This window comes from Capsicum annuum, chromosome 6, assembly GCF_002878395.1.
Source record: "Capsicum annuum cultivar UCD-10X-F1 chromosome 6, UCD10Xv1.1, whole genome shotgun sequence".
In the NCBI taxonomy this organism is placed as follows: Eukaryota; Viridiplantae; Streptophyta; class Magnoliopsida; order Solanales; family Solanaceae; genus Capsicum; species Capsicum annuum.
The window spans coordinates 76,920,788-76,936,370 of NC_061116.1; the positions used below are offsets into that span (position 1 = coordinate 76,920,788).

Consider the following 15,583-nt stretch of genomic DNA (forward strand, 5'->3'; position numbering starts at 1 on the left):
TTATGATTTGATTTTCTTGTAATTGCACCCTTTTGCTGTAATGAACTACGTTCGACCTGATTTTCCTTGTGGAATACATAGGCGGTCTGTATTAGCTTCGGTCATGTTATCAAAAATTTCAAATATCCCTTTTATTTTGTATGAACTACGTTTGACCTGAATTTCCAAGAAAGGGATACGTAGGCGGCCTATGTCGGCTTCGGTATGCCCCATAGAAGATTTATCTTCTCATTTTATGTTGGAACTACCTTTCCTATCTCAATGGAATGCGTAGGGGCTACACTGACTCAGTCATATTTTCTGTAAAAGTTTAATAGAAATTATGAAAAAAATTTTAGAAGATCTTAAAATTAATCAAAAGAATCCTTCCCCAAGTTGAGTGATGATGATATTGAGGCATGTAACTGGGGCAGAAATTTTTAAGAAGATCTTAAAAATTTCAGAAAACTTGATATTTTCTACGAAGTTGAAAATTAGATGTTGCTGAAGCTGTGATCGGCGCATAACATTTAAAGTTAGCTATGCTTAAAGTACTTTACGTCAGAAACGGTTCAAGTATTTTGCATTTTAGACTGCGCCAAAATTTTTAAGAAGATTCAAAAATTTCATACTCATAGATGTTGCAAATTATAAGAAAGTTTGGGAGTTATATGTTATAGACCGGGGAAGAATTTTTTAGGAGGAACCTAAAAAATTTCACAAAAGTTGTACCTCAAGATCAGAAAAATTTGTAAATCGATGATCGACAAGGTGCATTAGGGGAGCAAGACAATACCAACACAGTCAGTCTCTCAAAACTAAGAATTTTTCTTTGGATGCAGGAATAATGAAGTCACAAAGCTGATAACGTTAAGCATGACACAGGGCATTAGCAGACCCACTATGACCCTGCCATAATAATCCAGACAACTTCTCCCTCTATTTTCCTCTTGATTTATGTTTCTATTACTTTGTCATGATCTCTAAAACTTTCTCTAATTTTATAGGAAAATGATCAGTTACAAAGATGAAGACATAGAGATATTATCCAAACTACTCATCATGAGACAAACAACTTCATCTCCATCATTCCTGACTTTGTTACAACAAATTGTTCCATTATTAATGAGTGTTGTTCAAGTTGTACAGGTGACGTTATGCAGGATCACCTCTAAGAAGTAATGCAAAAGTATCTTTTCAAAGTTTGAGGATTCAATCCAGAATCTCAGGACATGCGCAAGTCCTTTGAAGGACTCCTGATTCAAAGGATAAAGTTCATCACATTGGGACGTCACCCCATTCAAAGTGACACGTTATATTCAATATTGGTTGTTTGTATTTCAAGAGACACGTTGGGTTGTCACCCCGTTAAAGTGACATGTTACATTCAAAATTGGTCGTCCGCCTTTTAATGAGACACGTTGGGTCATCACCCCGTTCAAGTGACATGTTATATTCAATGTTGGTCTTGCGTCTTTCAATGAGACACGTTGCATCGTCACCCCATTTAAGTGATATGTTATATTCAATATTGGTTTTCTACCTTTCAATAAGACATGTTGGTTCGTCACCCCATTCAAGTGATATGTTATATTTAATATTGGTTGTCCACCTTTCAATGAAACACGTTGGGTCGTCACCCCGTTAAAGTGACATGTCATATTCAATGTTGGTCGTCCGCCTTTCAATGAGACATGTTGGGTCGTCACCCCATTCAACTGATATGTTATATTTAATATTGATCATCCGCCTTTCAATGAGACCGTTGGGTTGTCACCCCATTCAAGTGATATGTTATATTCAATATTGGTCATCTACCTTTTAATAAGACACGTTGGGTCATCATCCCGTTGGTCGTCCGTCTTTCAATGAGACATGTTGGGTCGTCACCCCGTTCAAGTGACATGTACATTCAAGATAGGTCATCCACCTTTCAATGAGACACTTAGATCGTCATCCCATTCAAGTGGCACGTTACATTTTCAATGAGGCACATTGGATCGTTACTCCATTCCAAGTGACATATTATATTCAAATAGGTCATCTGCCTTTCAATGAGACGTGTTGGACCATCACTTCCTTCAAATTGATTATGCAAATTAATTCAACTACCTCAGCATAGCATGTTCAAACAGGTTTGCACCAATTTATGTTTGTGTAATGCTACATTTACAACTAACCATTTGTTTTAGTTGTTGTCGAGAGCATAAAAAAAGATGAAATTTTCAAATCAAAATCACAGGTGTGGACGACTCCAAAAATGATGTAGCACAATGTGGAACTTTTTCTTAGCAGCAAACTGGGACATAGTCTGAAGAGGGATTCAAACTCTTTGGACGCGAGCTAAAGGACGACTTCTGGCACCATCAAACCATACCGCTATTAGAAGACATGTGGGATGTTTTGAGTTATTCTAGTTTCAGTTTCACTTTCAAGATACTTCTAAACTTATACTGAAAGAAATTTCTCATTCCTTCAAATTCGAGTGATAACACACTCAGAGTTCTGGAAATTATGCCCAGGTAGATTCTTGCCTATGGATGTGAAGGATTTTACATTCATGGTTAAGAGGTTACACACCCCTTAGCCCTAACTCGATATATTTTTTGCTCATCCCAAACCAAAGATCGTCTAACATAAAAGACTATCTTTTCTACCGATCGAGTCGAACTACAAGCAGTCTGATTTCCTGAATCAATGGGATATGTAAGATGGGCTCTATGTAGAAAACTCGACTGCATTCCAACCTTCCCCCAATTCTCTTATTCCATAGCTTTTCGATAGTTGGAATAGCTCGTGAATTCTTTAAAAATCGTGCTTTAAAATCAAGTTTTATGAACTACAAGTGGCCTGAATTCTTATGTAACCTGAGATATATAGAAAACCCAATACCGAGGTTCGGCCATAACTCCGCAAAAAATAATCGTGCAAAAATTTCATCTAATAGACGAATTTGTGGTCGGACAAAAATTAGGAGTGTCAAACTCCCTTTGTCTAGAGTTACTTGTATTCAGCTAGCCAAAGGGAGGGGCAGTTATTGAAACCTAATTTTTTCCCTCCACATTCCAAATTAATTTTTGAATTTCTCAATTTTAAATAGTTTTAAAATATTTATTTTAGTTATTTTAAAATAAATTTCAGCCCTACCTTTTGAATTTAGGAGAAATTAATATATTTAGTGTTTAATTATACATAATTACATAATTATCTATTAAAGAAAATGCTTTAAAATTTATTCAGAGTGAAAAGTTTGAACAATTGCAAATATTCTATTTTTCCCAGTATCGATTGAAAATTTAAAAAAAATTTGATGTCATAATTAGTTTCTTAATATTTATTTATTATTATTATTAATGTTGTTATTATTATTTGAAAAAATAAAATAAATTATGTCTCATTAAATATTTATTTTAAAATTATTAAATTTGAGAAATTTGTTAAACTAATCAAGAGATAATTACGTCTCAACTTTATCGAAATATATGCAATCGTGACCATTTTATTAATAAGATAACCATAATTAGATGTAATAATTGTGGTCTTATGTAGGGCAAATCACATAAATATACACTTTAAGAGTCAATATTACAAAAACTACCCATAATTTCTATTTTACAAAATATAACAATAGAAATATAACAAAATCTTTCAAATAAGGCAAAAGAAAAAATAAAAGACAATAAATAAAATAGCATGGTTTAAGGGGGTAACTTAATAGTTGATATTTTACCCTACAAATTCTCCTATTTTGTTTTTCATCAATTTTTTTTAAAAAAATAATAAATAAGGCAAACGATAAAGCACTATATTTATTTGATATTTGTTTTATGTTTTTAGATTTAATTTATTTAATTCAATTGACCTTAATTTTTAATATTTTTTAGGAGAAAACATCATTAATGGTAGTAAATTCTCCGGTTGATTCAAACCACATCCAATACAAATTTCATACACCATAAAATTATTGATTCACCTATTTTTATATAGATCGGACACCATAAAATTATTGATACACCAATTTTTATACATTTTGAACACCATAAAATTATTAATACATCAATTTTTATATAAAAAATTCTAATACACCATAAAATTATTGATATACCTATTTTTATATAGACTAGACACCATAAAATTATTGATACACCCATTTCTATATATTTTGGACACTATAAAATTATTGATACACCAATTTTTATATATTTTCAACATCATAAATTGTTGTTATTGATAAATTAATTTCTAGATAATTCAAACACCATAAAATTATTGATACAAAATTATTAATACACCAATTTCTATACAATTTAGACATCGTAAAACTGTTGATACACCAAATTCTGTACAATTCATGCACCATAGATACACTAATTTCTATACAATTCTTACACTACACCATAGATATACTAATTTTTATACAATTCATATACTACACCATAGATACACCAATTTCTATACAATTCATACACTACACAATAGATACACCAATTTCTATACAATTCATGCACCATAAAATCATTGATATCCATCTCAGCCGGTGTCATCGGACAATTCTCAAAACTTCTCAAAACTACCAAAAGATCTAATCTAATCGACTTATTTCTTTTCAACACTTTTCCTTTTCAACACCAATTTTCCATTCTTGTAAAAAATATCTCTGCAAAACACCCACTTTACAATCCTGTTCATCGTCTTGTACAACTTCGACTACTTCCGTTTTCAATTCTTTCTTTATTTTTTAGTCTTCTTGTACTTTGCTTGCCTCTTGGAGAAACACTGTCACGATTTGCTCAAATGTTTGATTTGGTTTTGCCATTGCTATTGTCGCACTCGGGATTCATCTGCTCGTGGAAAAAATAGGAAGGAAAACACGTGGGCCAAAACGAATTGTCATCCAGCCCATAATTAGTTTGCACTCATAGTTTAAATTCAAAATACTTCACACTTGATTTTGGATATGGAATTTCAGTTTGGCGCTTGGATATTTGAGGAGGAAGGAAAGTAAATATGTTTTAGTTTTTTTATTTTCGTAGATAAAGAAGAATGTGAGAAAAGGGATAGAATTTTCAATATAAAATGACATGTGATAGATTTTGTAAATATTGTTATATTTTGTAAAAAAAATATATTAGTGGTAGTTTTTGTAATATTAATGCTTAAATTGTATATTTATGTAATTTTTCCTCTTATTTTCCTCCTCCCTAAACAACCCTCCAGCCTTTCCCTCAACACCAGCCCAAACCTGCCAGCCTACTTCCCTTTATACCCGACCCGCTAGGCCCACCATCTTCTTCTCCCTTAACCTATTTAATTAAGAAAAAAATACATGGCATGACCATTTTAAAACAAAATGGCTCATAATTGAAAAGGTAGACATGTTGTAGCCAGTCGGCTAAAGTAATCCTCTTTTTTAGCCATTTGGCTCAATTGGGCACATGCAGTCTCTATACTCAATTGATACACTTTTATACCACATTGATACACTTTTATACTATATTAATACACATTTTAGAAAAAGAGAAAGGAAATTCTATGTAAGCACATGCGGTCCCTATACCCAATTGGTACTCTTTTATACCACATTACTACACTTTTATACTACATTGATACACTTGCAGTGTCTATATACTCGATTGATACTCTCTTATAATAGATTGATACATTTTTAAAATGCATATAGAAACTATATAGAGTCGTATAAAATATGTATCTAAATAATAATTGTTGTTAAAATTGTATAGAATGTGTGTATCTATTTTCTTTTGATGTTTGACTTGTTTTATTTATAGTTCCTCTTTTTGACTTGCAATAATGTTGGGGGTGGTTTTGGGATTTGGGGAATTGTAGTTGAACTGTTGAAGAAAGTCGGAGTTAGGTTTTCCATTTTGAGTTTGAGTTGCATTATCTGCTCCTTAAAATCCTATGTATTTGTTTTGGTCAAATAAAGTTTCTTATAGTAAAGCTTTCATAGGACTTTTTGGATAGTCAATGTCATCATTCCATAGATATACATAATGCATGTTTCAACGTTAATAATTGTGGTTATGCTAATTTAAAAAAAGGAATAGATTTTAAAAAAAACTGCAAAAAAAGGTATAAAAATAGTGAAAAACACAAAAGAGGAGTGATTTTTTTTATAATTGAATGAAACATCAAAATTTTTTTAAAAAAATAGAACATAAAATAAAAAATAAAAATTAAAAAAAAAAAAAACTAGCGTTTTAAAAAAAAAGGGAAAATGCATCATTTTCACCCCATACTATACAAGAAAAGTTTAAGCCACACCTAAATTATATAAGTGACCTATTACACACCTTAACTATATAAAAGTGATATATTACCTCCCTGCGACCCCCATTCTAAGGCGCGTGTGTTACACTTATTTTAGGCGCGTCCAGCATATTAAATAAAAAAAGTAAATGGCTAAAAACATTAAGGGAAAATGCATCGTTTCCACCTCAAACTATAGTCGAAAATTCGAATCTACACCTAAACTATATAAGTGACCTATTACACACCTTAACTATAAAAAAAGTGATACTTTTTACTGACGTGGCAGCGCGTGTAAAACACTACACCACATGCAAGTGGTGGTAGCCTGACAGGGTGTAAATAGTTTCACCTTTTTATAGTTTAGGTGTGTAATAGGTCACTAGTATAGTTTAGGTGTGACTTCGACTTTTCGGGTATAGTTTAAGGTGAAAACGATGCCTTTTCCCTAAAAAAATGTGAAAAAACGAGAAGTAACTAGCATGCAAAATCCACACTTTTGCTTTGCAAAAGGAAAAGTTGAATTGCATATAGTTAGGTATATGCAATAAAAAGAAAAAAAGATTGACGGGGGTGTAGAACATTTTTAAAAATAAAAAATGGATCAAAGATAATATCATATTTGTGTTTGGTATATCATAGGAAGTGGAGCTACACGCTTTCTGCTTAACTTTTTATCCATTGGCACCATGATCGAGTGCTATTTTTTGAATTTTTAAATTTAAGTGCTAGTTTTGTGGAATTATTTTAGTTTTAGGTGTTATTTTTGTCCTTTCCCCTTTAATTAATAGCAAAACCGACCCAGCCTCCACAGCAGCCCTAAATAAAAAAAAAGGGTAAAATTCAGAGATAGCATACTTATCCCCTTAATTATGAGTTTCATAGCAACAGTTTCATAATTACATAATATAGCAAGTAGTATTTTGTATTTTTGCAAACTGTTGATACAAAAATACAAATACATATAATTTTTATTGCCTTTATGATCAATGTGTATTTTGTATTTTTGCAAACTATTGCTACAAAAATACAAATACATACAAATACATATGCTACAAAATGTAATTTGATAAAAGTGTTGTTATTTTTTATAATTTAATATTTAAGTATGCTACTTTATATATTTTTTTGGTAAAAAAACACAAAATCGGCCCAATTCTCAACCCAACCAAATAATCCTTTTGCTTTTCCTCCCTTAACAAATAGCGCAACAACACCATTCAACATAGCAACAGCGTAACAGCAACAAACGACACCAGCAACAGTGTCAACACAGTCCACCACTGCAACCCGAACCCAGATGCACTTTTACTATTTTTGCCCCCCGGTTCAGCGTCTATGGCAAAAAATTAAATGGTTTTCATCTTTCTTAGTCGTTGATTCACTTTTTCAGGTAAAGAAATTAATTCTCAACAACTCTCTACTTTGTCTCATTGTGGATGTGAAAATTTGTTAAAGATTAGTTGAAATTTCAGATTGAGGTCCATAATTTCAAAATTCAACACCTTTTTCTCCCCAATTTTGCCTATAAATGGAGGCTAAGGGATAAGGGTTAAGGGGGAGGATTTTTGGGGAAAAAGTGAGGATTCGGTAGTCACGTGCTTCTAATCCTATGCAACCAAAAATTCTCGAAGAAACATCGATTTGAAGTCGTCCATTCGTCGTCCTGTTCGCTGCTCCGGAAAAGGTAATACTCTCTCTGCTCCGTCCTAATTCCTCACCATATGTTTGGCTCCTGTTTGAACTTGTTCTCACTAGTTTGAGTAAAATTTTGTGTGTGGGTTGGCTTTTTGACGTATTTTGTATGATAGCCGAAGTCGTGATGTCTGAGCCGTCTCAATGTGAAGTTTGATGATGTTATGTTTGGCAATAAGAGTAGATTGACTGCATCTTTAAATAAAAAATGTATTTTTCTTTGAATATTTCCTATTTCTGTAAGAGTCTAATAGTGATAAAAGTCAGATGTTCCCGTGTTCACATCTTCCTATTTTTTTTTTTTTTTTATGTATATGGCAGTCTAAACTTAGCTGCTGCCTGTTGTGTTTCTTAAAACTGTGTTCATAGTTTCTTGTTTCATATGCACTTTGTTGCTCGAGTTTAGTTGTTGCTTGTTGTGTTTCTTAATCCCATGTTCATAGTTTCTTGTTTCCTACGCACTTTGTTGCCCGAAAATTAGTTGTTGCTTGTTGTGTTTCGTAATTCTCTATTCATAGTTTTTTGTTTCCTGTGAATTTTGTTGGTCAAAACGTAATTGCTGCTTGTTGTGTTTCTTAACCCCACTGTTTGTACTTTCTTGTTTCCTATAATTGTTCTTCCATTAGTTTAGGTTCTAACATGCTACAAGTCACTGCCCTAACTCATTTTTATCGAAATTGTAATTAATGTAGCTCTCGCTTGTGGTTTGAATCAATTCTTATTGCGACCATTTAATCTGGTTCCTTTGGTGGAATTATTAAGTTGGCTTAATTGCTTGCATTATGTTTGCGTAAATACACATGTTATGTCCTCCCAATTGCTCCTATAATATTTACATGGATTTTATTTATTTCTTTGCCTCTTAAAAGATTCGGTACTAATTTCTTTTAATTTCTCCATTTGTGCATGAACTCATCTTGAATGAGTCCACTTGGACTCCATTTATTCTCACGAAGTATCGATATATAGATACAGTTAAGAAAAAATTACAATGGTAAAGTCTATCCTTCGTCTTTGTTTTTACTCTATCAGTCGAAAAGTGAATGAAAAATCTTTAATTTATTTTTGAAGATATGATTTTTCTTTGGAATATATAAAGTTGGACTACTGCCTTGAATTAAATGTAAGAAATTTTATAATTTAGTATATCAGTTAACTAGTAACTACAATACGTGTCCTTTATTATGACTTATGAGTTTAATTAGCTTTTAGTATTATATTATGCTGATATATTTATTTTAATTCCTCACAAGCCAATATTTGGAGAATTGTTGACTAACCTACAAAACTGCTCGTCAGAAACATATTTGATGGATTATTTTGAACTTACTCAAACATATATATTTTTTGTTATTTTCTCACATCTTAGCCTTTCGGTTAAGGTTTTTACCAAATTCGATCAAAGTCACTTTTATGATACGTGGAGCAAAATTAAATGATATTATATAACAAAAAGAATTAATAATTTTTTTAGTAATGGACATAAATTTAATCGGATAAAAAATTATTTAAATATTAAGTATTAACTATACCAATGAGTCAAATCATATGAATATTAATTACGCACTATAAAGATGAATTGTATTTTATGGCTTCTAATCCTAGCTTGTGTCATAATATTATTTAACTAGTCTCAGTATGCGTGCATTGCACGTTAATCCCATGATAATTCGTCCAAATATTTTAAAATGATATAGTTAATAGGATAATTATAAATAATGGGCAGGATCCATGTATTCTCAACCACTTGTTAATACAATTGGAATGATAACAATGCATGCAAGATATCTCGAGTTTTATCCCCAACTTGAAACTCCAACAAGCAAATTGCACATTCACTTTTCTCTTCTACAAATTCAATAATTGATACTGCCCCTATCGAAGCCTCTGTCTAGGTAAAGGCCCAACAACATTTAGGTATTTTTAATTTCTTTTCATATAATTTAAAAGTTCTTAATTTAATTAAATACCCAATCACATTAAGGAATTCTTAATTTCTTTTTTATACATTTTAAGAGTCTTTAATTTAATTAAATAATAGATTGAGAAAAGAAGTGAAAAGCAATAATCTCCATTTTGTAAAATTTATCAAAATTAGTTCTGAAAAATAAAACCCACCAACATTAGCCAAATCCCAACAATCTAACCAAATTCCTGTGTTGAAGCTTGGTAAGCAACAAGATTTCGTTTTTGAATTCTACTTCACCTTAGCCTAAATCTACTGACAAACTTTTCACTGCCACTTCTTATCCATTTTGAATCTTTACCTTGAAACATAATATTAGAACAATTAAAAAATTACAAATCAAAACAATGACATTATAATAAGTGTTCTTGTTCCAATTAGGGTGTCATGCATTAAGTAGTATATGTCAACGAAAAACAACATTTTGTAATAAAAGTTAAATTCATACAACAGTGTATAAGCTTAATCACCTTAAACACGGGATCAAACCTGTCTTATCTCCATTTATTAGCATAAGAGAACTTATATGTAATTCATATCTTAACTTAACCAAAGAAAAGAATAAAGGATATATAGTTACAAGGCAAATTTTAAATTGATGCGATTGCAGTTGGAACCAAAATTTAATGAGATTGTATGCATTGTTAAATAGAACTCCATTTACCCTCAAATTCTATATAAGATAAAACTCTAAATATTTTAATTTTTCTAATATAAATTATTTAACTGAAGAGTTGTCTTTGAGATAGATTTCTTTACCAATTTACATGAGTTCTACGTGGATACAACCCTAAAATTCTAAGAAATATTAGAATTCTACGTGTATTTATCTTCTTATTTTTGAATTTTTTGTGCATGAAAAGGTTTTTTTGACTAAAGCAACTAAACCCAACCTTTATTAAATTAGATTGCTCCTTTCCCAATTTTTTTGGCGTTTGAATATCTCTGTCTTTTGCCAAAAGTTTTATCTCTTAAAATGTATTTTAGAATTTCTAATTTAACAAAAATTATTATCATATATTTTAATGTTCTGATTCCATGTATTTTAGGAGACAATATTATAAATATAATTAAATAATAATTTAAGGAAAAAAAGTAAAAAAATAATTTTATCACTTTTAACGAAGGCAAAAAATTCAAATAACATTTCTAGACCTCACACTTTTGATATATTATAGATATAAATTATACATATCTATTATAGATTATAGATGAATATTGTATTTAACAATCAAGAAGAGTGCAGCTACCAATTCTTCATTGAGAACTGAATCTTTTCCGAAAACTGTTCTCATAATAAAAATACTTTTTCATAAACTTATGTTATGAAATTTTTTCATCACTCTTTATATAGAATCACCTCTCAATTTTTTTCTTATTTGGATAGGATAATACTTTAATTTATTTAGGATAAATATTTAATTTCATAATTAATTTTTTATGAAATTCTTCCAATTAAAAACCACAATTTCATCCCCTATGGGTATGCGTGATTTCATAAGTCCTTAATGGACTTCTATGCTGTAATGTGCAGCAAAAGTACCAAACTTCCTTAAAACAATTTCAAATAGGAATTGCATGTTTGAATGTGCGTGTAGCTGCACCAATTCAAAATTGGATTCTAATTTAAGTCCTTTTCTTCAATAGTATTTTATTATTATATATTTTATTAATATATTTTAATCAAAAGATATACTTTAATTCAATTCAAATAAAATATTTCAATTTATTCATAATATTAATTATATTCTTGATGCTAGCAAAGAACATAATAATATTTTGTTTGGACTAATAATTTATTCATTTGACTAATTAAATTCTTTAATATAATGATCAGTAAAATAATTAATCCTTAACAAAGATAGGAACATTCGTTGGTGTGTGACCCCATAGATTCAAAACTAATTCAATAGTAAATCAATCATATTAATATACTAATTAAGATTAACGTCTAGAAACACTCCTTAGCGACTGGATAGCATGAAGTATACAATTTACTCTCAAGAACTTACAGAAGAATAATGTAGTATTTCCTCTGTCCTTATAGCTTCGGATCACCCTAGAATATGGTGTAACTGTCAAATCCCAAAAGGTAAACAACTATGTGTGCATGTCACATTATAATTGACTATTGAATGACCCAAGAAATTCTTTTCTTCTTTCATCCAATTGCCCTAACCAAGGTATTGATTAGTCATTTATAGTACATAACAACATAGAGCTTAAACTTATTACAAAGAGTTTGGCAGATTCCATCTTACATCAATCATTAATTCTACAAGCATTTAATCATACCAAATATCCTTTCCATCATATCCGTATGGAAGCCATCCACTCTAACTGGTAATGATCGAAGGAAGCTTGCAACTGTGGTACTATGCTAAGCCCTGATAGATCAATCTGGTGCTCCTCATAAATAAATCTCTTGGACCTGTTTGACTTCGAAATACGACTGTCCATATCAAAAATCTCCCGCATGCTTTCCACACACCACTTCGGATTTTCCTTCTCTAGAGGTGCCTTCGAGGTATGTGTGGGTATGGGACTCTGCCCCTGTTATACTGGTGCATCATGGGTAGCCTTCTTTGTAGCCTCCTTAAATTAGGGTACATCTGACTACTGTACATGAGTGGCGGTACCTTTCTCAGACTGGGGTACCACTTGATGGGAGGCCGTACAGAGAGATAACCTTCCTGAGCTACGTGATGACTCATAGACACATCTTGATGAATTTAAGAGATGGGTTACAACCCAATTTACAGAGATAAAGGTGTCGGATCTAGCCCAGATAAGGGAGGAGTTGGACATATTGCGAGTAAAGGTATGCTCTCTCACAGAGAGCCATATAGAAACCACTCTTTCAATGAGAAAGCGTACCTCTGCTCGTAACTCTTTCAGTGAAAGAGTGTACCTTTGCTCGTAATATGGATCCTAATATGCCATATGACCAGGCCGTTAAAAAGGTTAGGCATGATTTGATGGATTCTACAATTGTTGAGAGACTGAGATATGACGCGATAGTAGTGGATGTATTTTTTAGTAGTGCATTGCCACCACCAATGCCTTCTTTAGCTGATATGCCCCTATCTGGGGATGCTCGTGACACAAACTCTTAGTGTGTCCTAGGTATGTTATCACTTCCTTTTGTTTTATCTTATTTTAGTACATTAATACAGTGCGCAGTGTTTAGTTGGGGGTGGGATATTCCATAGCCTTTGTGGCTTTTTGTTGTCATGCTTCTTTTTATATCGGTCATAGTATATTGTAGAACTGACATGTCTAGGTTAATTTGTGTCATATTGTGTTTTATTTTGTATTGTGTTATGCTTTTATGTAATGAGGAGATTCTTAAGTTTTAAGGGTGATAATCATGTTTTCATTGATTTTTGAGAAAAAATGATACCCCTCCAAAATTGTGTTTTAGAACTGTGTGATTGTATAGATGTGTGAACATTGTGAATCTTGTTACGACATTAGGATTAGGTATATGATAATCACTTGCTAACAATTGCATGAATAAGATAACTAGTAGTTTATAATATTGACCCTATGCCACGTGTGTGTGAGATGTAACTTATTTTCCTTTGCATTTTAAATTCATAACTTGCTCGGTTAGTCTTGTCTAGGTTGTAGGGTAGTTGGTTAGTAAAGGATCATAGACCATTTTTTATTTTAGTCTACTTTTAGCCTAAATGACCTTCCCTATGTGAAATAGTATCCCTTGATCCCTGTTTTGAGCCTTATAGCTTGGTTTTATTGTTTCACCACTCACCTTCCCATTTATGTTACAATGAACCTGTTTTGGCTCTGATTCTCCTTAGACATTGTGCAGCTCAATCCAAGCAAATCGCCTAATTTGAGAGTGACAATCATAGGGGTATATGATATAAAGTGGGTATGTAGAAGGGTAGAATAAGAGAAAAAGTTGGTACGGCTAGGTGTGGTAGCAAAAGAAAAAGAAATAAAAAAGAAAATAAAAAAGTGAAAAATAAAGAATAAAAGACCACACCCAACCTGAATGTGTTTTAAAATAAAAGGGGAGAAATAATGGTGGAATAAATAGGAAATTGGCTAATAAGTGAGACCCCAAGGTTAGTGTATTGCCAAGGAAGATAAGACACTTGATATGTCCATATGTACCATTACATCCCCCAAGCCTATATTACAAGCTGAGAAAAGTCCTATAGTAATCCTATCTTGATTGTCTGAATGATAAGGTAAAGAAAATAGGGGCAAACTTATGGTATTTGATACATATTGATTGGATCTACTCTTTTAAGTGTGAGTATCTCTTGACTGTCTCTGCATTGACATGTATTATATCACATGAGTGATTGGGACTTCTTTATTGTGGGGACACATAAGTCATATTTCTAGATACTTACGTCTTTGGGTAGTGTAACTTGTACATATGCATGGTTTTCTATTTCTAATGTAATGTCACACCTTGATCCCATTATGTCACATTGTTGTGTTTCATATTTATACATAGTTGGTTTTTAAAAGTGAGATTGAAGGTGGTGTTATTATTTAAGCTTAAAAGTGTTGATTGACTGCCTTGAATAATTTAGATTCTCCTAGTTAAGTGTCGTTTTTAGTTTTGTTTTGTTGTGTTGTGTTTTCTTACTAAGGACATGCAAATGTTCTAAGTTGAGGGTCTTGATGTGCTATAGAAATATAGCACTTTCGATACTTAAAACAATGAAACTATGTAAGTTTCTGAGGTTGTTTTGTTAGATATAATGCATTTTGGATATATTTTGTAGGAAACTAGGTTTTGGATGCTAAGTTCATGAAAAGGAGAAAAAAAGGTATTTTTGGCTACTTATGTGAGCAATAATGGGTGTTCATGACCAAAACATGTGCGGGAATAGAAGAAGAGCCGAAGAAAATAACTTCTGGTACTTGCTAAGTCAACATGTGGATCGCATGTAGTATATATGGACCGCATGTGGACAAAGCATGTGATAGAAGTCCAAAATCTCGAGAGCATACCTACAGGAATTTTTTGTCTGAGCACATGCGGTCACTACATGCACCAAGCTTGTAGGCCGAATGTACTACATGCACCCAAGGCCAGGCCGCATGTGGTGACCACATGTAGCCATCGACCCTGTTTTCTCTTATTTCGTTTGAGCTTTGGATTTAGGGTTTCCTCATGAAAAATAAATACTCCTTATGTGTTTCTTAGTAGAAGTTACTCACTCTTGATACTTACAAACATATTTTGATCTCGAGATTTGATTTTGATCTTGGAATTCTCTTGTATTGATTTTGGTTGATTAATTCAGTTATGGTTTTGGGATTTTACTTGTGATTATTATGATTTCATCTTATTATTTCCATCATGAATGTTGTTGATTACTTCACAAGCATAAGCAGCTAGAACCCCTTAGCTAGGGTTATGGAAACCCTAGCAGATTAACGAAGTAGGGGAAGTGCTTTTGTCATTCTAAATCGATAGCCATGCATGCATTGTATTATCTTCACTTTAATCATTTTCTTAACAGGTGCACACGTTAGGATCCTGTCTAGATTATGGTACTTACTCTAAAAAAGGAGTTATGACTAGGAAAAGATAATGACAACAGTAATTTGGAGTTTAACTGTCAATTCACGCTAATAGGTTTTATCTAAGAAAGATGGTTAGATTTTATCTAATAGCTACAAACT

At 32.0% G+C, this 15,583-nt stretch overlaps 1 long non-coding RNA gene across 1 annotated transcript; it reads left to right on the top strand.

The window, feature by feature from the left end:
- The first annotated feature begins 7,403 nt into the window (after positions 1 to 7,403).
- Positions 7,404 to 15,220, top strand: LOC107873271. Its single transcript, XR_001675229.2, has 3 exons — positions 7,404 to 7,642; positions 7,725 to 7,936; positions 14,677 to 15,220. It is a non-coding gene; the product is annotated as an uncharacterized LOC107873271 (long non-coding RNA).
- The last annotated feature ends 363 nt before the right edge of the window (positions 15,221 to 15,583 follow it).